Consider the following 11,691-nt stretch of genomic DNA (forward strand, 5'->3'; position numbering starts at 1 on the left):
TGTCAGGAGTATTTATATGGGCCAAGGTTATTGGCTGCTGAGAAAATACAGTATAGAAAGGGAAGCATAATCGGAGCCTCCGCGTCCTTAATAGATTCAAAAATTCTTTATTTCGAATACTAGATTTTTTTTTATTATGCATCTCTTTCTTTTACTTGAAAATCACAGCAGCCAATCCTACAGCTCCCATGATAATACACCATATGTCACAGTTCTGTTGTATGTATGATAAACGTATGGTGTTGATCTGATGCTAGTTTCAGAGTGCTCAGGTGGAGTCCTAACATTTTATTGTTTTCATGCCCTGTCCTGTGGGCTTGTGACTTTTAATTTTCAGTGGTTTGGCCCACCGGTCAGGTGCACGTGTTGAGGTGTGATGAGTTGTGGGCTGCGTTCTCCTGGCTGATCGTTGGATGAGCGCTGACCCATTCCTTCTCCATGACCACATGTCTCTGTGCCCGGCAGTCCAGCCTTTACTCATGCATGCAGAGGAGAACCCAGCCGCTTGCTTGAGGTTGAAATCTTCCAAGTCCAGCTCCTTGGCCTCACAGAAACCTGCAAGGTGTGTCTGAAGCTGATGTTTCAAACCTGGTGAATCCCTTTACACGTCCCGCAGCAGCAGAGCGATTGAGGTTTGCACTGATCACAAGACTGGCTTGTCCTGGGCAGCGCATGGTGAAGTCTAAGTGCACATCTCAGTCGATAGACTTGATAACGTGTGGGGCTGCTCTCCCCTCCTCTTGTCAGGCTCCACCCTCCAGACCAAGTTCCCCCATATACTCACTGGGTGTTGTTTTTGGTGATGTAGACCATCTTCGTTGTGGCGGCTTTGGACCATGTAGCCTGGATGAATACGAGGAATTCTGTGGTGATGACTTTGAGTGTTTCCTGGTGGAAGGCCTGGTGAATGCACTGGATACTTTAGTGCAATAATCAGTTAGCAGAGCTCTGGAAGTCACACGTCATCCCTTCACCAGACAATCAAACAGTATGTGAAAGCACACCGAGAGATGAACAGGCAGCACACCCTGTTGGCCAGCAGAACAACTCTGAACATAAGAAAGCGAAGGCCATGCCTAACACCAACAAATGGCCACATTTGGATGCTCTTGAGAGACTAATGCCTATGTGCCGGACCACAAAAACAGTGCCCAGAAGCCCCCGTGAGTGACGCCAAACCAGATGATTCTGACCCTGACTGACTATCTGGTCAGTCTGAAGATTCTAATGTGACCCTGAAACAGCCACAGGTCCGGCTTCCGAGATTCCCAAGGATCAATATGGCTCTATTTCTTCGATCCTGACAATATCGTACATCTCAGATCGTCTGGTTGGGATCCTAATCCTGCAGAAGCAGATTATATCCAAACACACCTTTAAAAAAGATTTGGAAAAGAGGTCCGCAATCAACTATGGCTGAATATCTTCGTCCGGTCTCCCCAGTGAAGTGGCAGAAACTACAGAGGGTGACCTGGAGAAGTGTGGCTCAATGGTTAGAGCGGCAGACCCTGATGCAGAAATCTGGTCCGGGACCAGGGTTCAATTCCCGCCTCGGCAGGTCTTGAACTCAATTTCCTTGGACCTGATAATTCTGGCATCGGTGCCTAATCTAATTCATGGGTCCCACTCTGTAACTCTGGGCAATAGCTTGCTTAATCTCCACAATGGCCCCAACAGCGCTGGGATGCTTGGCTTCACCTTGGAGGTTGCCCAGGAGTGGGGACCTCACAGGGAAAAGTCAGGAGGGGTTCCACAGTGGTATGTGTACAGTGCCTTGAGACCCTAATGGGTGAGTAGTGCACTATACAAGTACAAAGTTTACAGTTTACCTACACATGACTACTTTCAGTAAAATAAATCTCTCAAGATCCCAATAAGAGGATAGCCTCTCCTGGAGGTGTTTTTCTGACAAATTGTTGGATCTCTCTGGCCCCCTATAAAAGATTTTGGAAATGGCCTTCCATACTAAAGAATCAAATATTCCAATAGATCTGAACTTCTTAGCTGGCCGGGCGCAACCAGCCACTTGTTAGGTAGAAAGTGCACACTGCTCCACATCAGCAGAAAGGCACCAGTCGCTACTCATGCATATTAACCCAAAACTGACAGAGCTTGCCTTAGCCGAAGCAGGTTCTGTGGCAAATGCTCTCCTTTTTGGGATCCCTTAGTCAAAGATGCGGGAAGTTTTGTTAATGCTTTCACAGCCTTGGACAATGCGCAAGTATCTTTGAAAAAAGATTTCCAACCTGGCTTTTTTGGAAGGCTATCTGGAGTGCGGCAGTCACCCAGCAGCACCACCCGCCAGCATCAAGCTCTGTGAAGCCACTCACAGGAAGGGGGATCTGGCGGCTTAACACAGCGCCTAGAAAACCATTACACATCAGACTGGAAGACAGAGCTGGAATAACACGCAGTATAAATACTCAGAACACAGCTGGGACTGGACAACAAGCTAGAGTACTACAGGACACTTGACATTTTCAGACTATGGGTTTGAGTTTCTGTTGACAGGTCCTTCACGACGCGCGCGACAGAGTATTGCGTCTGATAAGCTGGCGATCTAGCTGCCCTCCTGTGACTATCATGATCCTGAGAGCGGTGGCCCTGCCGGCTCTGTCGTGAGAACGTGACACCAGCAGCCTGACGGTGCTGGCTCTTGGTGTAAGAACAGACCACCTGCCCTACTGATGGTGGATGGAAAAATGTTGTTATTGTCGAGGACCACAAGGGAAATCCTAGCGGTCCAGAACAAAAAAATACTAATGACTATAGAAGAAATCTCTCAAAGTATCAAGGTCAGTAGTATTTTGTTTTCCATAAGTTTGCGTTTGAAAAACAGAAAGGTTTGGTGAACAGCTGCCCAGTAATGGGTGTTGCTCATCAGACGGTCAGTGTCTGACAGGGAAGAGACAGACCATCACAGTGCAGGCGATGACCTCAGTCTATGAGAAAGATGTCACAATATGGCAGGAGTCACGTCAGGGCGAAGGGGCACTGACCTCCACCAACCTCACGGACGGTGAGCCACCCCCCCGCCATACCAGCCCCCCTGTGCCTGCAGACATAACGTGTAGGCCAATGCTCGGAGGTGGGAGAGAGAGACCCCCGCAGGTGATGCTGGTCTGCACAGTCCACACTGCAAACCCAGACACTCCTGGGCCTGGGAGAACCAGGGACCGCTGTCTACAAACGTGCAAGACACATGAAAACTTTCCAACAAACTGGAAGCGACAAAACTGACGGCAGTAACAGAGCGTATCTGCAGATCACGAGAACAGGCAAGACAGGGTGAAATGCCCCCGGAAGCGGCCTGGAATGGCGTAAGAGAAACACCAACCTCGGCGTCACTTCTAGTGCCTCAATAACTCTTTGAATATACTTGTTGGGACAAAAACCTCCCGCTGCGTCGTCCACTGCTGTCTGTATACAGTGCCCAGCCCGACGCTGCCGGAGAGGGGCTGTGCAGGGCTCGGGGGCCGGGTGGTGGTGTCTGGTGTGGGCCCTCCAACGCCCCGTGTTACCCCGCAGCCTGCCCCCGGAACGCTTCCTCTGGGGGGGGGGGGGGTTACCCGGGGGCCTTGCGGCACCTCAGCTGTGTAGCACAACAGCAAGGACTGGAATGTCATCCCGAAGAAACACCGAGTGCAGAACAAGGGCTTTCTCCAAACTATTCAACTTCAAGGCGCACGGTGAAGAATACTACGTCACTACTTATAGAATAAGCTGCCATCAAAGGTGCCATGAAACCACAACAGAAGAATGAGCTGTCAGGTCCCTCTGCTCCTTCCCACTGAGATCCCACGCACAAACTCTGGGGAAGGAGACCAGTGCTCAGAGAGAGGGCTGAGAGTAGATGGGTCCTGGGGCTGCAGGGGTGCAGGGCATGCTCAAAGGACGGAGGAGGTGAGCCCCCCTGGAAGCGCCTAAAAGCCCTGCGGTACCCTGGCGGGCGGACCAGAGATAGCATGGCAGAAAGGAAGCCGACAGTAGCTTGAAGACCAGGAGATGAACGCACTAAGCGTGGGAGTCATTCGTATGAAGCCATTAACGTCACAACACAGCCCCCCACCCTACATCATTGGACAAGTCCCATACCGGAGTGTCATTCAGTCTCGTCCTCCTTCAGCTCTGGTGAGGGGCACAGGTGAGAGAACCCCCTCCTGCCCCAGTAGCGGCTGATGCGTTCCTTACCGCAGGCGGGCGCCCACCCGGAGGCAGCGGAAGGCGCTGGCGGGGTACTTCCTCACGGAATAGGGGAAGAGGGTGCCGTGTTTTACAAAGTGAGGTGAACTCATGGATTGGGTTCTTTCTTTCCTGGGGGTGAAAGATGGCTGCCATGCTTGATTGGGGCAGAGGATGGCTGTCATGCTCCATTGGAGGCAGAGGATGGCAGAGGATGGCTGTCATGCTCCATTGGAGGCAGAGGATGGCTGTCATGCTCCATTGGAGGCAGTGGGTGGCTGTCATGCTCCATTGGAGGCAGAGGATGGCTGTCATGCTCCATTGGAGGCAGTGGATGGCTGTCATGCTCCATTGGAGGCAGAGGATGGCTGTCATGCTCCATTGGAGGCAGTGGATGGCTGTCATGCTCCATTGGAGGCAGTGGGTGGCTGTCATGCTCCATTGGAGGCAGTGGGTGGCTGTCATGCTCCATTGGAGGCAGTGGATGGCTGTCATGCTCCATTGGAGGCAGTGGGTGGCTGTCATGCTCCATTGGAGGCAGTGGGTGGCTGTCATGCTCCATTGGAGGCAGTAGATGGCTGTCATGTTCCATTGGAGGCAGTGGGTGGCTGTCATGCTCCATTGGAGGCAGTGGGTGGCTGCTCTACTTCCCGAGAGGTGTGCGATCACACGTGGGCAGGGTTTCCTGGTGAGAGTTAGGAGGATGGGACCTATGCATCTCCTGGGGTAGCGGGTCGAGGCACTGCACTTCTTTCCAGGATGCACAACCTGATGATGGACACATTTCACTGAGGGGCGATAGGAAGACATCAACAGAAGTATGTCTCTTGGGTAAGAGGAGAACCTGTCTAAACTGGGCTTCGTGAAAACATGAGTCTCCTCCTGGGCTTGGGAGGTAGTTGGATGAAGCATTGAGTTGGGCAAGAAAATTAAATCCTCCTGAAGTGTTCCCTAGAATCAAATACTCATGCGCAGTGGTGGGTTTCAAGGATAGGGCACGGGAATAGTGGTTGATGTTTTGATTAAGGATGTCAAGTCCAAAGAGAGGAGATGTGTCTTCTTGAGGTGTAGAGGGAAAGATATTAGAAAGTGGGCTTGAGTGGATGTCAACTTTACAGTGGACAGGATGGAAAAAAGTTTCACAGAGTTTCTGGGATGAATAGTACAAGATGGTTGCCACATTTCCATATCATGACCAGAAGACTACTAAAGTGACAGCAGGTGGCTTGCAGGAGAGTAGGACATACATTTCCAAGAGAAGAAGAAAGTGATATGACAAATTCTCACCATGGCCGGGAGAATGTCCTATGTGGCACACTGAGGAAGATGGTAAAGGTGTTTCCTAGGCAAGAGCAGGACGGCGTTGACTACTTCAAGATGTGGCTGGTGGTGGTCGGGACCTGCACTGGGGGCTAACGATGTCCATGCTGCTTCTGGCGAAGGCGCGTCCATGATCCCATGAAGATTGCTGGAAGCCAGGTGAAGCCTGCCCCGAGAGGAAGGGACTGGTTCATGTCCCAGGTTTCCCTGCATTCTGTGACCTCAGGGCTCGTGGTCTATGACGTCACAGAGCAGAGGTGACATCAGCAGTGCCTGGAGAAGACCTGGGCTACTCTTTAGCACACCTGCCTTTCAGATGTAATGCTTACTCAGTCTATTCAAGGGATGTCTACAGTGCACTGTTCAAAAGTATTCCAAGTTAGATGGGATCTGGACCCAGAAGGTGGGAACAGATCTATCCCTTCTAAAGGTTCAGGGAAGACTCAGGGGCTTAGGGCCTTCTGGGGAGAGGAGGTTACTTTCACAGCTCCATTAATTTCGGTAATTTCTGTAATACATAGTTTTATCAGTAAAGCTGCAAGTTACTGGGAAGGTTTTTGGACATTTCTTGGGAATTTACTATCTGTAAGTGACAGGGCGATACCACATCATGCTTCAGTAAAATATTTATTAAAAGTCAGTGTTTAAATATGAACTGGAATTTACTCCTTCCCCAATGACAATGCTATTAGGAAACTAAGAGGCAAGTCAGGGATCACGTCTTCCCTTTACGTGGGCTAGGTTCTTATTATACATGGAGGAAACGTTTAGTTCATTTAATCAAACAAGAGTTTTTTTTGCTGCAGAAATGCTGGTCACATATTTGAAGGTGCACTCATATGTGAGAATGAAGAAAAAGGTGACTGTAAAATAAAATATTTGCCTAGGATCTCACAATTGAGACCCATTTATGGGTCAAGTGCATTACAGTTGGGTCAAGTACATTATTCAAGTTACTCGACCTGCCGTTCTAGTAACATTTAAATGATTTTTCGAGGCCTGTATCCTGAGCTACTTTGTAACAGTGACAACATCAGACATGATTACATTTGTGGCCACCTCAGTTCAACTGGGAATACTTATTACTAATATTACTGTTGTGGCGGGGGTATTGCAGCCGTGGCTGTAGTGCGTTACCCACAGCGAGACATTTCACATTAACAAAGCGATGATACCAGACTGCCAGCCTGCCTGTTTCTTAAAAAGAAGATGGTTCATCTGGTCCTGCGGTCCCTGGAGGTTGCGCCCATCCAGCGATGCTGCTGCTCTGCAGACTTTGGTGATTCCAGTTTCTACTGGTTTTCCTTTTTATAAACTTTACTTATCAGCTTCAGCACAAACTTAGGAGGTTCAGCAAATAAGTGTCATTTGGCGGTGTTTTGGGCAGAGTGATGGAGTGAAGAGATGACTCTTAGAAGCAATGCTCTGTAGCAAGGATAGCAACACAGAGGTGGACAGTGTAACCTAGTGACGTCGACCCCTTCTCCAACCTCCTCAATGTGCTATCCAATGGTTGCCCATAGAGTTGTGACTGGGCCTTGCATCATACCAGAGATAGGCCAATCCTTGTACTGTTCCACTCCGCATAGCTTTCTCAAGCCTCCTTATAATGTCTTTGTTGAGTGATTGTACTTCTCAGTGATTGGACTGGCTTCAGCTGAGTCCTTCCCCTACAGATATTGAGGCGATGGTGCCCGAACAGCCCTTGGTCTGCGCGGAATAAGTGTCTGCTGAACTAGTACAAGACACGGCGTCCTCTGGTCAGTCTTGTACCCTAGGGACTGGGTCTCTTAGCCGTGACGTAGGCGTCCGCACTTGCAAGTAACAACAATATGGCTGCAGCTCTCCTGTACCCCGCTGGTATCTCAGCTCCGGGACCCAATCCTACAAATGTCCTATATCCCGCTGATATCTCAGTTACATGACCCGATACTACGAGCCTCCTAAATCCCACCAGTATCCCAGCTGTGTCCCAGTACTACATGCCTCCTACATAGGGACGCAACCTCAGCTACGTGTCCCAGTACTAAGAGTCTCATAAATCCCACCAGTATCCCAGCTGTGTCCCAGTAGTACACGCCTCCTACATAGCGATGCAACCTCAGCTACGTGTCCCAATTCCACGAGTCTCCTATATCCCACCAGTATCCCCGCTGGGTCCCAGTACTACATGCCTCCTGCATAGCGATGCAACCTCAGCTACTTGTCCCAGTACTACGAGTCTCCTATATCCCACCAGTATCCCAGCTGTGTCCCAGTACTACATGCCTCCTACATAGCGACGCAACCTCAGCTACGTGTCCCAGTACTACGAGTCTCCTATATCCCACCAGTATCCCAGCTGTGTCCCAGTAGTACACGCCTCCTACATAGCGACGCAACCTCAGCTACGTGTCCCAGTACTACGAGTCTCCCATATCCCACCAGTATCCCAGCTGTGTCCCAGTACTATACGCCTCCTACATAGCGACACAACCTCAGCTACGTGCCCCAATAGTGCAAGTCTCCTATATCCCACAAGTATCCCAGCTGTGTCCCAGTAGTACACGCCTCCTACATAGCGATGCAACCTCAGCTACTTGTCCCAGTACTACGAGTCTCCTATATCCCACCAATATCTCAAGTACACATCCCAGTACTACAAATCTCCCATATCCTGCCACCATCCCAGCTGCATTTCCCAATACTACTAATACCAGTATACTCTAGAAATACAGAAACACCCAAACTCCTGTACAATCTGGTGCGTAATGGCAGATAAGTACACAGGTTGTGTGCTGTGTGCTCCCTGTACCGTATTCAGCCTGATCCGAGAGCGCATGTTAGGTCATCAGAGTGTGTGTGTGGGGGGGGAGTTGTACATCCCATTGGCTATTACTCTGTCTAGAGTTACCAGTGTTGCGTAATGAGAGGGCTCCCTAAGATCAACACACTTGCTTTTCTTTCCCAGGTTTTTAAAAAGGTGTAACTGCTGCCGCTCTGGTGGTGCAAGGAAGGCGTCCAATTCCGAACGCCTCATTATATGTCTGCAGCTAGTGTGGTACCCGCGTGTCTCTGTGCTCCTTATAGAATTCAGCTGCAGGGCCACCGGAACCTGGGGGTTCACACACGGAAAAGCCATTTATGCATTACGGCCCTCATTATGACATTGGCGGTAAGTCCCCATCATGCAGGCGCAGCGGCAGATTACGCACACATACCAATCTGTCACTACACGCACACAAGTCCGCCAGCCCAAAGGTCAGTGATAAATTGGCGATACCAAAACCCACACTGTTACGCCAACAGAACTACGCCCACAGCATTATGACCCACGAATCACCACAGCGGACATTCAATGGCACTAAACCATTGGAGGTACGCACCGCTGCGCTCAAAATACACACAACCTAACAAAACGACACCACATTGGACAATTCAAACTACACACACCTGACACACATACACACACACACCCACAACACTATAAAACACACACACACAATACCCACAACCCCTTACGATGAAACAATATTGCCAACTGAGAGAGACAGACCAAGAGCACCCACAGAACCAGAGCAAAAAACCACCATCACCCATACACCATCCATGCACCTTACAGCACACACCCCAACACATCACCCCACACACCCTCACACACACTACACCCATGGCACCCCAAAGACACCTCAAGTTGTTATAGGAGGAGCTAAGGGTCATGGTGGAGGAAATCATCCGGGTAGAGCCACAGCTATTCGGATCACAGGTGCAGCAGACGTCCATTGCTAGGAAGATGGAGCTATGGCGGAGAATCGTGGACAGGGTCAACACTGTGGGACAGCACCCCGGAACAAGGGATGACATCAGGAAGAGGTGGAACGACATACGGGGGAAGGTGCGTTCCACAGCAGCAAGACACCAGATAGCAGTACAGAGAACTGGCGGTGGACCCCCACCTCCTCCCCCACAACTAACAACATGGGAGGAGCAGGTTTTGGCAATCATGCATCCTCCGGGCCTGGCAGGAGTAGCAGGAGGACTGACTCTGGTAAGTCAACTCTCTATTACTATCACACCCCAACCTGCATGCCAACACAAACCCCCACCCCTACCCTCATCCCCATCACCCCACCACCTCACATACACCACACCATCACAACCCACCCATCCCAATACCAAGCCCTGCACATAACACCAATGCACAGAGCCCCATCACAGACGTGCATGGACACACATCACTAAAGCATGCACACTAGAGAGAATCACCTAGCCCACAAAATCACTACTCACACAAGGGCAAGCTGCCAGGGCAATACCAACCATAGAGGGCAACACACCCATGCACAAGATGACACACACAGAAACAATAACACTGCATTTACATCCACACAGGTCCCCCATTTAACGTCACCGGAGAGGAGGTGCCAGCAACATCCAGCCCCCCCCAGAAGAGGCCCACAGTGATGACAGCAGCTCTGGACGCCTGGATCTGGATGACCAACCTGGCCCATCAGGGACCTCCGGACAGTCAGTGACCCAGGCACAGCCCCACACCACCACCGAGCCTCCCCCCTCAGGAAACACCAGCACAGCACCCTCCCAGCGGGCCCATACCTCTGTCCCCAGAACACGTCAGTCAGCAGTGTGTCCACCACTACAGGGACCCTAGGACACCCACAAACACAGCACAATCAGGGACCTGGGGTCAGTGGCAGTGGGCACACGGTTCAGGGGACAGAGACCCAGGACAACAAGGAAGCTGGGACACACTGCAGTGTGACAGGGGGAGGACAGGCCCAGGGAACCCACTCTCCATGAGGCACTCTCCAACATCACGGGAGCATACCATCATTCCCAGGAGACCATGGGCACGGTACTGGCCAAGTTTCAGGAGACCCAGCGGCTGCAGGAGGGACAGTACCTGGGGATCAGGGAGGACCTGGGGGACATCCACACCACCCTACTCACCATTGCAGGGGTGCTGGCTGACATGGCCAATACCATGAGGGAGGCAGTGGCATATCAACAGACCCTTGACACTAGCCAAAACAATGAATAGCCTTCCACCTCTGCTGCCGCTAGTGGACAGGAGGCCCCGCCACAGGACCAACAGGCCACCAGCACCCCACCCCCTGCAGAAGGAGAACCACCCCACAATCGGTCCCTGCGATCCAGGCAGAAGCCAGAGAACGTTGTCAAGACCCCCGTCAGGAAATAAGACTCTCCTGAATGTCACCCTTGTGTCCCACTCAGTCACCCTGTCCACCTTAAACTGCCATGGCTCAACTTCCTATGCCCCCTTGGGCAATGCAGCTGTGATACCAATAGACTGGACTCTACCCTGGACTTTCCACCATCAGCAACCCAGCCCATTGCAATACCCCCTCCTCTTATTAGCACCTAAATAAACCCCCTTGGAACAAATACAAGTATGCAGTCTGTCAATTGATTGACATATGTATTCATTTAACTATCTGTAAACATTGCAATTCAACTGTACAGTAATGTATACATAGGTATGACCTGTAGTTGGCAGCAGTCAACACACCATGAGCCAGAGTGGGGAACAGATATCTGAAAATAGTGATGCCAAAGGGAACAGTAGGTTGCCATAGTAGTGGGAAAATCAGGCTGCCATGTACAATGTCCAACACAAAACTGTCAATGGAAGGTGAAGTTACAGTGTCTTACCTGTGTGTCACTGGAAGTACTGCTGTATGATTAATGTTCTGTTGTCCTCATCCTCTGCCTCCTCTTCATCACTGCCCACATGGTCCACTGCTGCCAGACGCCCATCTCCAGCCGCATCCTCCAGCAGAAAAGGCACCTGCAAATATCGATGGATACCTGTTAGCCAAACACTAACCCTTAGGGCCAACCCCATACCCATACCCCAACATATACTGGGCTGGAACCATGGGCTCACCTATTAGCCACACCCGGTGCCTCTGGAGTTGGCCCATCACATATGGGATGCTGCTATTCCTCAGGATAAAGGCATCATGCACCGACCCAGGATACTTAGCAATGACATGGAAGATGTACTGGTCCGCCAGACACACTATCTGCACATTCATGGAGTGAAATTTCTGAACACCTGTTCATTTTACCGGGGGGCACAAATGGAATATGTGTACAATCAATCGCCCCAACAATGTTGGGGATATGTTCCATTGCATAGAAATCAGCTTTCATTGTGGCCAAATCCTC

The sequence above is a fragment of the Pleurodeles waltl genome, chromosome 12 (genome assembly GCF_031143425.1).
Source record: "Pleurodeles waltl isolate 20211129_DDA chromosome 12, aPleWal1.hap1.20221129, whole genome shotgun sequence".
Classification (NCBI taxonomy): Eukaryota; Metazoa; Chordata; class Amphibia; order Caudata; family Salamandridae; genus Pleurodeles; species Pleurodeles waltl.